The sequence below is a fragment of the Molossus molossus genome, unplaced genomic scaffold (genome assembly GCF_014108415.1).
Source record: "Molossus molossus isolate mMolMol1 unplaced genomic scaffold, mMolMol1.p scaffold_m16_p_5, whole genome shotgun sequence".
In the NCBI taxonomy this organism is placed as follows: Eukaryota; Metazoa; Chordata; class Mammalia; order Chiroptera; family Molossidae; genus Molossus; species Molossus molossus.
Genome location: NW_023425388.1, coordinates 69,387,938 through 69,401,367, shown reverse-complemented (window position 1 = coordinate 69,401,367; position 13,430 = coordinate 69,387,938). Strand labels below are relative to the sequence as shown.

The following is a 13,430-nucleotide window of genomic DNA, read 5'->3' as shown; positions in this document are numbered from 1 at the left end:
TAAAAATGTTTTAAAATATTAAAGAATTTAAATCATATAAAGTATAATCTCTGAACATAATGGCATCAAATTGGAAATTAATTTTTAAAGATATATATAGAAAAAACCAAAAATATTTGGGATTTAACATTTTCTAAATAACCTTTGGATCAAAAAAAAAAAAAAATCACAAGAAAAATTAGACAACATTACAAAATAAATTATAATAAAAAGTCTAACAAAACCTTTATGATTCAGCTAAAGCTATACATTTATAGTTCAAATATTTATAGAAAGAATTTTTTAAAATATGGTCAAATTTATATTTTAAAAGGTAAACAAAATGTACTAACTTTAGCTCAAAGTAAAGAGAAGAAAAAAATCAAGATAAGCATAAATCAACAAAATATAAAAGAAACAGATAATCAAAATGTTGAAAGTAAAATCATTACAAAGATTAATAAGCTTGACAAATTTCTAGTGAAATTTATTTTAAAAAAAGAAAATGCAAATGATCAACATCTTGAACAAAAAGGAGGCCATCACTAGAGATTGTATGGATCTTAAAAGGATAAACAAACATCTTTATGTCAGTACATTCTACAAGTTAAATGAAATGGACAATTTCCTTGAGCAATACACTTATTTAAACTAAGAAATAGGCCATCTAAATAGCCCTGTGACTAAAAAAAAAAAAAAAAAAATTGAGTTTATAATAAAAAATTTTCTACAAAGATAATCCCAGCTCAGATGTCTTCACTAAAATTTTATGAAGTATTTAAGTAAGGAATAATACCAATTCTACATAAATTCTTTCAAAAACTGAAGGAAGAAGAAAAACTATTCAACCTATAAAATTTACTGTAATAACTTGGCAAAGATATTATATGAAAAAAATTACAGATCAACATTTGTTATGAACACATATGTAAAATCTTTTAAAAATATAGAGACAAATTACACACACACACATACACACAGACTGATGCATTGTAAACAGAGGACTTTATCTTAGGTGCGCAAAAGTGGTTCAACATTAAAAAAAAATCCACATTAATTTAATTCACCATACTAACAGAGTATAGGAGAAAAAACATATCATCTAATGATATGTAGAAAACTACATTTGATAAAATTGAGTATAGATTCAGAATAAAAACTCAGCAAATTAAGAATAGAAAGAAAATTTCAACCTAGTAAAAAAGACATCTACAAAAATTCCACAGCTAATATCACCCTTCATTGTAAAATGTTGTATACTTTTCTCCTACTCTCCTAGAGAATGTTAGAAGACCCTTCTCAACATTTCTACTTAATATTTTCCTAGAGTTTCCCTGTTGTGAAATAAGGCAGAAAAAAACAAAAAAAAAATTTACTTGTAAAAGCTTAAAAATCTAAAAGAAAGACATAAACCTGTTATTTGCAAGTAAAATAATTGCATATGTAAAAAGCCTCATGGAATCTTACAAAAAGAGACTAGAACTACTAAGTAAACTTAGTGAAATTGCAAGATTCAAAGTCAATTCACAAAAATCAAGAGTATATATATATATATATATATATACACACACACACACACACACATACACACACACAATGAAACAGCAATAAAAATTCATAATTTAAAATACCATAAAATATTAAACATATAGAAAAATCTACTTAAGAATATGTAAGATTTACACAAAGACATTGTAAACATTTTTAGTAATTTGAAAGACTCAAATAAATGGAAAGCTACAGCTGTGTTCACCAACAAAAAAATATTTTAAGGATTATTTTTCTCTCTAAATTAATCTACTGATTTAATACAGTACCTATTAAATTTTTAACAGGCCATTTTCAAGATAATGGCTAGCTGATTCTAAAATTTGGGTAGAAATGAAAAGTGTCTAGAATACTCAAAAAAATATGCTATAGAAAGGGTATTTAACACTATCTACTTCAAGATTTACTACACAGCTGTGCTATAGTAAGCAACAAAGTATAACTGACTTGAAGATATAATACACAGATTAATGGAAAAGAACAGAGTCTAGAAATAGACCCACACATATAAAATGAATTGATCTGGCTCCACTCAGGTAGCTCAGTTGGTTAGAGTGCTGTACCAACACACCAAGGTTGTGGGTTGGATCTCCAGTCAGGGCATATACAAGATTCAACCAACGAATGCATAAATAAGTGGAACAACAAATTGATCTCTCTCTCTCTCTCCCCCCTCCTCTCTCAAATCACTCAATCATTTAATCAATCAATAGAAATGTAAAGTCAATTGATCGTTAAGATACCAACTTCATTTAATAGATGAAAGAAAGTCTTTTTAACAAATGGTGCTAGAGTCACTCAACACTTATATTCCATAAACAAAATATTAATTAAATATTTAATTAATAAAGCACACAAACATATATACCTTTGTAACTTTAGAAAAAGGCAAAGGTGTTTTCAAGCAGGTTTGAAAACAGATGTTTTCAACTGATTTCAAAAATCAATCACCCCAAATGAAAAAAATAGAACTTCATCAAAATTAAATTTATATTTTATTAAAAGAAATATTAGTAAGAAAATTAATAGGCAAAAAACAGATGAGAAAAATAATACATATATTTGACAAAGAACTCAAATCCAGACTATATAGAGAAATCCCATAAAACATTAACAAAAAAGCAAATAACACAATTATAAAACGGGTAATAACTTGAACAGATATTTCACAAAGAAAAAATACAAATGGCCAATAAGTTCATTAAAATGTGTTCAAAATGTCTAAAAGGGTTGTAAAAGAATGCTTATAGCAACTTTCATATTCATAATTACATAAATATCCATCAATGGGAGGATGAATAAGCAAAATATGTTATAGTGAAGGAATAAAATGCTACTATATAACATAAAAGGAAAAAGTACTCATATAGGCAACAACATAAATAAATTTATCAGAAACATTATGAGTAAAAGGAACCAGTCACAAAAGTACATTAACTCAATTATTTTATTTATGTAACTTCCAGGAATAGACAAACTAACCTATCTGTAACAGATATCAAAGAGTGATCACCGCCATGGGTGGGCAGACTGAAGGGAACATTGACCATAAAGTGGCATGAGGGAATTTTCTGGGATAGTGTAAATAACATCATTAAGAAAAAGAACAGGCAAACCATGGACTGAGAAAAAGTTGGATACATATATTCAAAAAAGAACACATATACAGAATATTTGTATTCTGTACATGTATGTAAAATTGCAAAATTAATCAAAATAAACATTTCAGATCTGTGTGTCTCCCACCTACAAAATGCCAGATTCTGTGAAACTCACTAGAGATACAGTGATGAACTTTGCACTCATAAAATTAGGATATCAAATAAATGACCTTTTTTAGGCTATTCAAGGACTTAGACCTCATTACATCCTTTTCATTACTGTCAACATAATCAACTCTTTTTTTCTCAGTACATAATATATTTAAAATGTGCAAGATAAGATATGAGGAGTCTGAGTTTATTCACGTCTGTCCTTAAATAGCTTTGTGACCTTGAGTAACACTTTTATCCTTAATATCCTGATTTGCAAAACAAAGGTATCTGCGCAATATGCTTTTAAGCTCTACATCTTTATTCATATCACATTTATTAAGAATAATATCATCTATTTACTATGAAGCTGTAAATCTAGAGAGAAATTGTTCATCATGGAAGAAGATGGCTCCAATTTCTTGGCCATAATATACTACCATTACTTGCCATTTTATGGTACTTCTACTAAGCCAATTCTTGTGAGTTAAGCCAAGGGTTGGACAGAGATGTTGGATTTTGGATAAACTTAGACCTGGCTAGTCTTGTCTTTATTTCAACTCTAATTGTGTTTTTAATAGCTTTTTTCAATTGTGTTAATTTTGAAATAGAGTGAACAACACAGAAGTCAAATCTTCAAATCAAAAGACCCAGCTATATAGCCCAGCCTGTGTGGCTCAGTGGCTGAGTGTCGTCCTATGCACCAAGAAGTCTCTGGTCTGATTCCCGGTCAGGGCACATGCCCAGGTTGTAGGCCTGATCCCCAGTGGAGGGCGTGCAGGAGGTGCCAACTGATGTCCTTATCAATGTTTCTGGCTCTCTCTCCCTCTCCCTTCCTCTCTCTCTAAAAATCAATAAAGAAAACAAACAAACAAACAAAGATCCAGTAGTAGAAAGGCCTTCTTAGTTTGTCAGGCATAGAAACTTATTTTTTATGTGAATTAGTTAAGACTCAGAGAAGGAATATAAAATCTGTATGCCCATAAAACATCCTCTCTTGTAAATATTTAGAGAGCATACAAGAGTAAATTGCTCTTTTATGAGGTCTGCAGAGAAACATAACTTGCTTTTGTTGTGATTTTTGAATTTAGCCTTTCTCCCAAATTACTTAAACACTTTTTGGTTAGAAAAAATAAACCCAAATTCAACATTACCAAATCTATACACAAAGATCCCATGCTTCTCATTTTATCTTGGAATCTGTCATCTCTTCTTTTCACTCTTCCTTCATATCCATCCAAAGTCTTTCCTTTCTTTCTGTGCACAGTTTTCAATTTCTATCAGTCCTTTTCTCCATCAGCCTATATCCATAACCCTTTAATCTTTTGCATCATTCTTGACACCTTTCCAATATTAATAATTCATTTATTGACTCATTACATAAAAATATATTTAAGTTTAAATAATATCTGCAAGATGCTGTGTAGGTGCTAGGGATACAGGGGTGAAGTGTGATCTTCCTAAAAGATATTTTAAAAAAGAATTGCAGTTGTGTTTGTTCTTTATTAAGGTCCCTTCAACTTTTTAAATTTGGTCTATGAGTATGTGCTCAGATTTGCTTTTCAGTGACCCTTGGAGTCAAGGTATCAAAGTACTCCTAGTTTCTCTCTAAACTGTAAGCTACCACTACAGTATTCAGTTTAACATGTTTCATTCTTAAGAAAGTTTATCAGTATTCTAAAAGTACATCTCCCCATGATCTCACTAAGTAGCAAAACAAAAACAAACAACAACAACAACAACAAAAAAGCCTAGTGGGAAAAGAAGGACAAGTATGGTCATTGTTCTATTCCTTTTGTTCTATTTCTAACTTGTTGCCTTTCGTTCACCCATTCATGTATTCATTTATTGATTTATTGATTGATTCATTCATTTTTTTGTACATAAGTATAGTGTTTTACTATGATTCAGGGAGTATGCCTTGGAGGAGCTCAGACTCAAAAATAATATCAAAGTTGTTTTGCCACAACAAACATAACTGACTTTGCCAATCAAAAAAGTGAATTTTCCCCACACTGTTCAAATCGTTTTTAAAAAAAAAAAATGTTTTATTCATTTTAAAGAGAAGAAGGGAGGGAGAGAGAGAGAGAGAGAGATCAATGTAAGAGAGAAACAAACATCCATAAGCTGCCTCCTGACCAGGGATCAAACCTGTAACTTAGGCATGTGCCCTGACCAGGAATACAACCAGGGAACTTTTGGTGCATGGAATGATGCTCAACCAACTGAACCCCACCAGCCAGGGTTCAGATAGGTATTTTAGATTAAGCCATAGCAAGGTGGATTGGTTAGTAGGGGAACTGTGCAGTACACCAAAAAGGTGAGGGTTTGATTCTGGTCAGGGCACATACCCTAGGTTGTGGGTTCAATCTCTGGTAGTGGTGTGTACAGGAGGCAACCAATGTTTCTCTCTCACATCAATGTTTCTCTCTTTCTCTTGCTCTCTCTCTCTCTTTCTTTCTCTCTAAAATCAATAAAAAACATATATTTGGGTGAAGATAAAAATATAAAGTAAAAAATAAAGATTAAAAAATATTTAAACATTATTTGTTGTGAGATATTGTACTAAAGAGTATTTGGTGTGTGTGTGTGTGTGTGTGTGTGTGAATGTGTATGTGTATATACATATGTGTTTAAATAAGGTATATACATATGTGCATATACCTTATATTTCTCTTAGTATCATATTCCTACAGAGGCCTTTTCAAACTACTTTTGATATAAACTACATTCTAAAATAGCCTTTAAAATACAAAAAAGATGATAGTTAGAAAATCATTTTTAGACAAGATATTGTATGAAAATTTTAAAGCACAGATTTAAAATGTCTTCACTTCATCCTTCAAAAATAAAATATATGAATATGAGTAATCCAACACACAATAATTCCATTTAGAAGCAGGTGGCATTTTGGTTTATTTAAATCATATAAGAAATGATTATTTTATTGTTACAAATAGTGACAGCTATTCATATTCCTCAGTGAGTATTTATTATGTTTGAAGCTCCTTTAAGGTAATAATTCATTCCATCTACCTACTCTAAGAGCTTATTACTAGTATTACCTACATTTTATACATGAAAAACTTAAGGGAAATAGAGGTTAAAGAACTTGGTTTATTTAATACTTAGTACAACATATCACACAAGATAATACAATTTGTTAGAAAAGAAATAAAACCTGCCCCAAATGACCTTTAATAATTGACATTAATTTTAAATAATAAGTTATAGTAAAAAGTTATGGAGAATTGTTTAAGAACATGACTTTCTTTTCTGACTAAAGCATGCCTTTGGGTGATTCTTATCTCCCTGTCTTCCTCTTCTTTGCATTTTACCAATTCTCAATTTCTCCTCATTTTCTTCCTCTCCTGCATTGAAAAGTTTTAAATGACTGCTGTCTTCTGTAAGAAAGATTTGAATACAGTATTTTAAACTTTAAAAAGCCCCCTTGCCTCCTGGGAGAAATACAGCATGGTATACTCATTTATTTTATTTTATTTTTTAAAGAATCACTAAGTTACTTTCATATTACTATATACAGTCTTCTAAACTTTTCATTATTAATTAAATGTATACAAAGTTTAAAAATTATAACAATCTCTGCAATTTTCCCATAGAGCCCCACACTATCATTCTGAGACTTCTTTCTTGTGTGGTCCCGTGAAGATTCCCATTGCTATCTATCATTTTTCCTATGTCATCCTGTGGAGATTCCCTCTGCCCTTTGTCATTTCCCCATGGTGTCCTTATGTTATGTGCTCCTTTCTTCTAATCCTCTTCTCATACCCATTATTTATTTATTTTTTCAATATTATTAGCCTGGTTTCTTTTGACAGAAAAGCTTAAAAGCCACTGCTTATTTCTGTGTGTTGCCAACTTTTCATGTCCCTGTCATTAGTGATACCTTAAATCTCTGACAGCAAATGTCAAAATCTCCCAAACTGCACTATAGACCAACTTCAGCTAAATTTAATAAAGCATTAGGCAACTCTGAGTAAAACCACTGGAACTTGTGGGAATGTATGGTATTGATGGGGTCCAAATAATTGGTATTGACTGGTTATCTCAAAATATAGACTTGACTTTGCATATCATGTTCAGAACAAATTAATTTTTCTTAGTACTTTGACCAACAATTTTAGTAACTGTCTACAGGTGTATGGAGGATTGGCTTTAGTCCGCTCTCCTAAAATTTTAAGTATTGTCCATAGTTCCATAGCAAATAATAGAGCTAGGATATAAAATAGAAAAGGTTAGAATTTTAAAAGAATTTAAAAGTCTAAGTCCTCATTCTCTACCAATTACCTACAAACCTGACTTTTACTTTCTAATCTTGATATAATTTCCTTGAAGACAAAGCTCCTATTCTTTCCTCTATTTTTTATTCCTTTTGGCATTTTAAAATATTCTCTCTCTTTCTTTTTAATTACTAGTAAATACTGAATGAATGTCCTTTTGGAATAGGGATTACAGCAAATTTGTACGACTTAGCTACAAAACCTCAAAACAATCTTTTAAAATGTTTTTTTGAACCTTGTTTCAAAAATAAGCTTTTCTCTTAACCTTTAAAAATGGTTTGAAATGTAAAAGGACAGAGTGATTCTTAAACACAGTTACAGTGACAACTGCCAAAAGCTGAAAATATCTCATTGGTTTAGCAGGCCAAATTTGTAGTCACTATGAAGTCCTAATGTTATTGTGAATGCCCTGTGATGGGTTACATGGGTAAAGCAATGAGTTTGTAGAATTACATGGTAACTCAAAGAGACACTAATAAGCTTTATTTTGCACTTTTGTTCCAGATGCCAGAAGGAAACATTTAATCCATCTGATTTTTTTAAAAAAAACTGTCTTAATGACATTTGGAAGGACTTAATGACATTTTCCTTGGTTCCAGCTCTACTATTCAGCTATATTTCATCCTATATGATTAGACGGTGCCTTTGCAGACAGAGCCATAGTGCCTCATGTGTCAAGTTCATCAATTTTTTTTTTAAGTGAAATTTTAAAGTACCCCTTTCTAAATAATTATGACTAGAAATTCTCTCCCTGCTCCTTCTTTGGCCCTGGGCTATAAAGAAGTTACTTGCGCAAGGACTATCAGACTTGACTAACCCTAAGATCTTTTCTAACTGATTTTCTCTCCCAAATTCCTACCATGATTCAGAGGTTACCAGATGTTGCAGACAGTAACACAGGCATAAGAATGTAGAACTCAGTGGCTGTAAATCTAAGTGCGGGCACCATAGCAGAGCACTGCTTAAATAATAGGGCGGTGTTATGGGTGAAAATGGGATCCCTAAAATTCATATGTTGAAGTTCTAAATCCTAGTACCTCTAAAGTGACCTTATTGTAAATAGGCTCACTATAGAAGGAATGCATTAAGATGAAGTCATTAGGGTAGGCCCTAATCCAATGACTGATGTCCTCATAAAAGGTGGGGATTTATAATAGACATGCACACACCATGTGAAGCTTGGTAGTGAAGCTTCTACAAGCCAATGAATGCCCCAATTTAGCAGCAAACTACCAGGAGCTGGGGGAGAGGCATGGGACAGATTCTTCCTCCCAGCCATTAGAAGGAACCAACCCTGCTGACACCTTGATGTCAGACTTCTTTTCCTCCAGAACTGTAAGACAATATATTTCCATTGTTAAACTACTCAGTTTGTGTTACTTTTGTTAGAGCAACTCTGGCAAAGTAACATAAGCAGCCAAATTGAGAAGATGCTTTCTAGACACCTGGTATAGGTACAGACGTCAAAGGAGAAAGACAGCCTGGTATAAAATTCAAACAAATGGCAGGTGCCATGGCAGAGACCTAGCCATGTTGAATGACCTTTCTTCCTTATGGTAGGAGGTGTTATCCAGAAATCAAGGAGTTCACAAAATAGCAACAAAGCCTAAAAAGTCTAAGCTATGTGGATAAGTGGTAAGGGAAGAAGGCAAAGACAGCAGGTTCCTGGGGAAGAATAGAGGCCAATAAGGTAGCAAAGTGGGGTTCTGACTTTACGATGTCAAATCCATTACCGGGCTCTATTATGTACACAGTGGCATCACTGGAAAATTTCAATAAGGAGTTAAATATAGATCAAAGCAGTATTAAGAAGATTTCTCTGGCAATTGTGTGCAAAACACACACAACTTTGAAGAGAATGGACGCAGAAAGTATGCAACCTTGAGCTCATCAACCCCAGCTTCCTCATCTGCAAAATGGAACCAACCATAAAGTTATCATATTGGAATATTGTGAGAATTAGATGATATAGTCCATGCACAGTGCCCAATATACTAAACCCTTGGAAAAATTTCAGAAGCTCAGATATATCCACAACTAGAATTCAGATATATTGTTTTTCAGATTAAATGTGGACATTAACTTTCTTGTACCTTCCTGTCAGCTCTTTGAAAGCCTGTATAATTCAGGCTTGATTTTATCCCAGGCAACACTTACCCAATTAGTATGTGTAATGAAGAAACAGACATCTGAGGCACAGGTGAAAAACAAACAATATGAAAGAGAGGGTGCATGCTGATTCCCCTTTGCCATTCCCCAGCCCCAACGTCTGCCATTCTCTCAAGCTAAATCTGAGCTCCAGGCAGAATCCATCACAAGAGACTCAAAACATGCTTGTAAATTTGGGTCTCATTTCCTATAATGAAGTCTTGCTTTTCCTCACTTTCTAGGGGAATATAAAGCATGGAACGACATGACTCAGAGGGCAGATAGCACCTCTTTAATATCTCTCCAAATGCTGACCTATTTCAGTACTGTGCACTTTGCAGGGATGAGAAGCTATGCAAAGACTGGAAGAAAAACACCGGAGAGGCTGCCTCCTTCTGGGAATGTTTTAGCTTTTCAAGATTCTAGGTCATCCATCTCCCTGATATTTGGAGTTCATTCCCACTGGGAGGGCAATCTGTTCATTTCAGCCTTCTTTAGAAACAATTATTGTTCATCTACAGTGTAATAGAAACCATATTAAAAAATAAAGCCTCACACAGAGTTTTTCTTTTTAAATTTCATCAACTAGTAAGGATAAGTTGCATTAGCTTAAGGTAATTTGATTAATTTTAAGTTAAATAATTGAGCCACCTCCTGAGAAAGGCATCATTTAACTCTACTCACAAATGGCCAAATAGAGAAACTTAATGTTATTGATGACATTCTTCTGTGCTAGATGGGTTTGTTTAGAGAATTAGAGGTGTTTGGTTGTGATAGAGGAGACTGACCAGAAAGCATCCCTGGTTTCTAATGGCCTAGTAGCTACCTGTGACAAAGAATGTTACTCCTTGAAATGGTTAGATGGGGACTTTAAACATGAAGTGCCTTCAAGTGTCAAGGAACCTCCTCTTGGTAAGCATATCAAGAAACAGATACAGAAAAATTTCAATTGAGACTCATTAGGATCGGATGCATGTTACTTTTGTGGAAATGACAGAGAGTGTGTCTTCACGTGAGATGAGTGATTAACCATAGAACCCTAGGCAGGGTTTCTGAAGACAAGGAATTCTTCCCCTAAATTAGGTATCTTGCATGCAAGTCTTTATGGCTCTCAGTCTTACCACACTTAGCAGCAAATTCACAAGTTTCCTAGAATGAGGGACTAGATTCTGCAGTCTGTAGCTTTACTGAAAACCACTATCCAAGAGACAGCTGCACAATTTAAAAAGTTTAGAAGAATAAAGTAGCTCAGATAATGCTGGAGACTACCCATAAATCCCTCTTCCTATACTTAATTTTCTTTCCCAATTTCTTTTTAATTGGGGTGTATGAATGATTGGTGTGCCTTTGTATGTAGAGGTCTTTGTATTCATGTGTGTATTTGTTGGGTTTGCATACATGGTATGCATGTATATGCTTCACCTGTGTTAATGAGTAGTATCATTGGCTCTTCCCAGACAGAATTTCCTATGAGGGTACTGCTTTTTTCCTAAACTCTGATATGACAAAAGACCATTCCTGATAGGTGTCTGCATATGCCATTAAAAAAAACAAAAACTAGCCCTGACCGGTTTGGCTCAGCGGTTTGAGCGTCCGCCTGCGGTCTGGAGAGACCTGGGTTCGGTTCCCGCTAAGGGCATGTACCTCGGTTGCAGTTTGTCCCCGGCCCTGGTTGGTCGTGAGGGTGGCAGCCACTCGATGTGTCCCTTTCACATCGATGTTTCCCTCTCTCTCTCTTCCTCTCTCTCCCTCCCACTCTATCTGTACAAAAAATGGAAAAATGTCCTCGGGTGAGGATAAAAAACAAAAACAAAAAAAAACTAGTAAGTACCCCTTAACCTCCTCTACCCCATCACAAAGGTAAATCAAATGGGATTAATTTATAAATTGAGATTAATTATGACTTCACGTGCCACATTTTAAAAACAGTTCAAACAGTTACCATTCTGGCCATTTGTGGTTTCGGAGGGCCTAGATTCTCTTAAAGCAAGGGAGATGTAGTTTAAGTGCAGTTGACAAACATGTATCAATTAGCATGTGCAAATGCACACCGATGTGAGGGCTAGTTTACCATTCTATAGTTATGCCCACTGCTATGCAAGAGTGGGGGTACAATCCATGTTCACCTGAAAACAAAGCTTTACAGATCAACTTGGAAGAAGTTTCCATTAGAATGAAACGCTAACTTCCTGAAAGATACATGGTTCAAGGAAGATGAGAAATGAAAGCGGGATCAAATTAAAAAACTTGTTGCTTCACAAGATCCTGTATTCCTTTTTCTTGTTTATTATAGTTTACATCAATGTTATTTTGCATTAATTTTGGGTGTACAGCATAGTGGTTAGACAATCACATACTTCACAAAGTGGTCCCCCAGTCCGGATATTTCCAGTGCCACCTGGTACTGTACATCGTTATTACAATATTATTGACTATATTCCCTACGCTGGACTTTTCATCCCCATGACTATTTTGTGACTAGTAATTTATGCTTCTTAATCCCTCCACCTTTTTCACCCAGTCTCCCAACCCCCATCCCCTTTGGCAACCATCAGTCTGTTCTCTATGGCTGCTTCAACTTTGTTGTTTAGGTTCCACATGAGTAAAATCATATGGCATTTGTCTTTCTCTGAATGACTTACTTTACTTGGCATAATACACAAGCTCCTATATTTCTTATATCCACAAAGTAATCTGGAGGAGAAACAAACTGCCTCAAGGTGGGTGAACGCTAAAACACACCCACGGTAATAATGTTCTTAAGAGGTGAAAGGGGACCGGTAGAGCACATTTATATCGTGATCTCAAGGGACTCTAGATATGAAATATCCTGAGAAAGAGAGTGGAAAGGAAAATTTTAAATAGGAAATGACAAAGGAGCCTTGATTACTGCTCGCTCATGATGTATGTGCAGCCCAAAGGCATCTATTACCTGCAGCTGGCGGCCAACACTTTGGCCAATACCCGAGTTCCAGGAAGAACTTGCATTTCCAGCAGCCTTTAGAGGCCTGGAGGATCCTGGACTTCTCCCAGCTGGGCTTCATTGGGAAGATGTTCAAGTCTCTAGACCTGAGGCTGATTGTGGAGTTGATGCTCGTGTTCTACCGGAACAAGCCCATCGGCGGGCTCCTGGATCACATTGTGTGGGTGACGGTCTGAGACCCTGGGAAGGACATGAAGCACTGGGACCCTCACAAGGCCAACCTGCGGATCCACTTCAAGCCATCTATCTCTTCCAGAGCCTGGCACTCAGTCTGGCTGGCTGGTGGGCAAGACCCAGAAACGCAAGGACAAGGATGTTGGGAAGCAGGTATGGCGAAAGCAGCAGGTGAACCCGCCGGCTGCGGCGAACATGACCCTCCAGACAGACAGCACAGGCCGGCAGCCGGCCTTCCTGCGTGGGACTTCCCTCCGCGGCACGTGAGCATGCGCGGCGGTGGGATATCAGCCTCTCTCGTGTCTTCTGAGCACCTGGAACTCTGGAACTCTGAGCACCTGGGCGCAAGCTTTTCGAATAGCCTGTGGATGTGCTGCCCTTTCACACCCCAGTCAAACTAGGCCAGCCACTCTCCAGTACCTTCAGAGCCCTGACGGCCACCTCCAAATTGGTTCCTAATATAGGGTGTGGCAGGAGCCAGGTGGACGCTACCCTTTATTCCACCTTCTGGGAGCACCGCACTTCATCCATACAGACTCGCAGGTG

At 35.4% G+C, this 13,430-nt stretch overlaps 1 pseudogene; it reads left to right on the top strand.

Moving 5' to 3' along the window:
* The first annotated feature begins 12,626 nt into the window (after positions 1-12,626).
* LOC118616964 lies at positions 12,627-13,151 on the top strand (annotated as a pseudogene).
* The last annotated feature ends 279 nt before the right edge of the window (positions 13,152-13,430 follow it).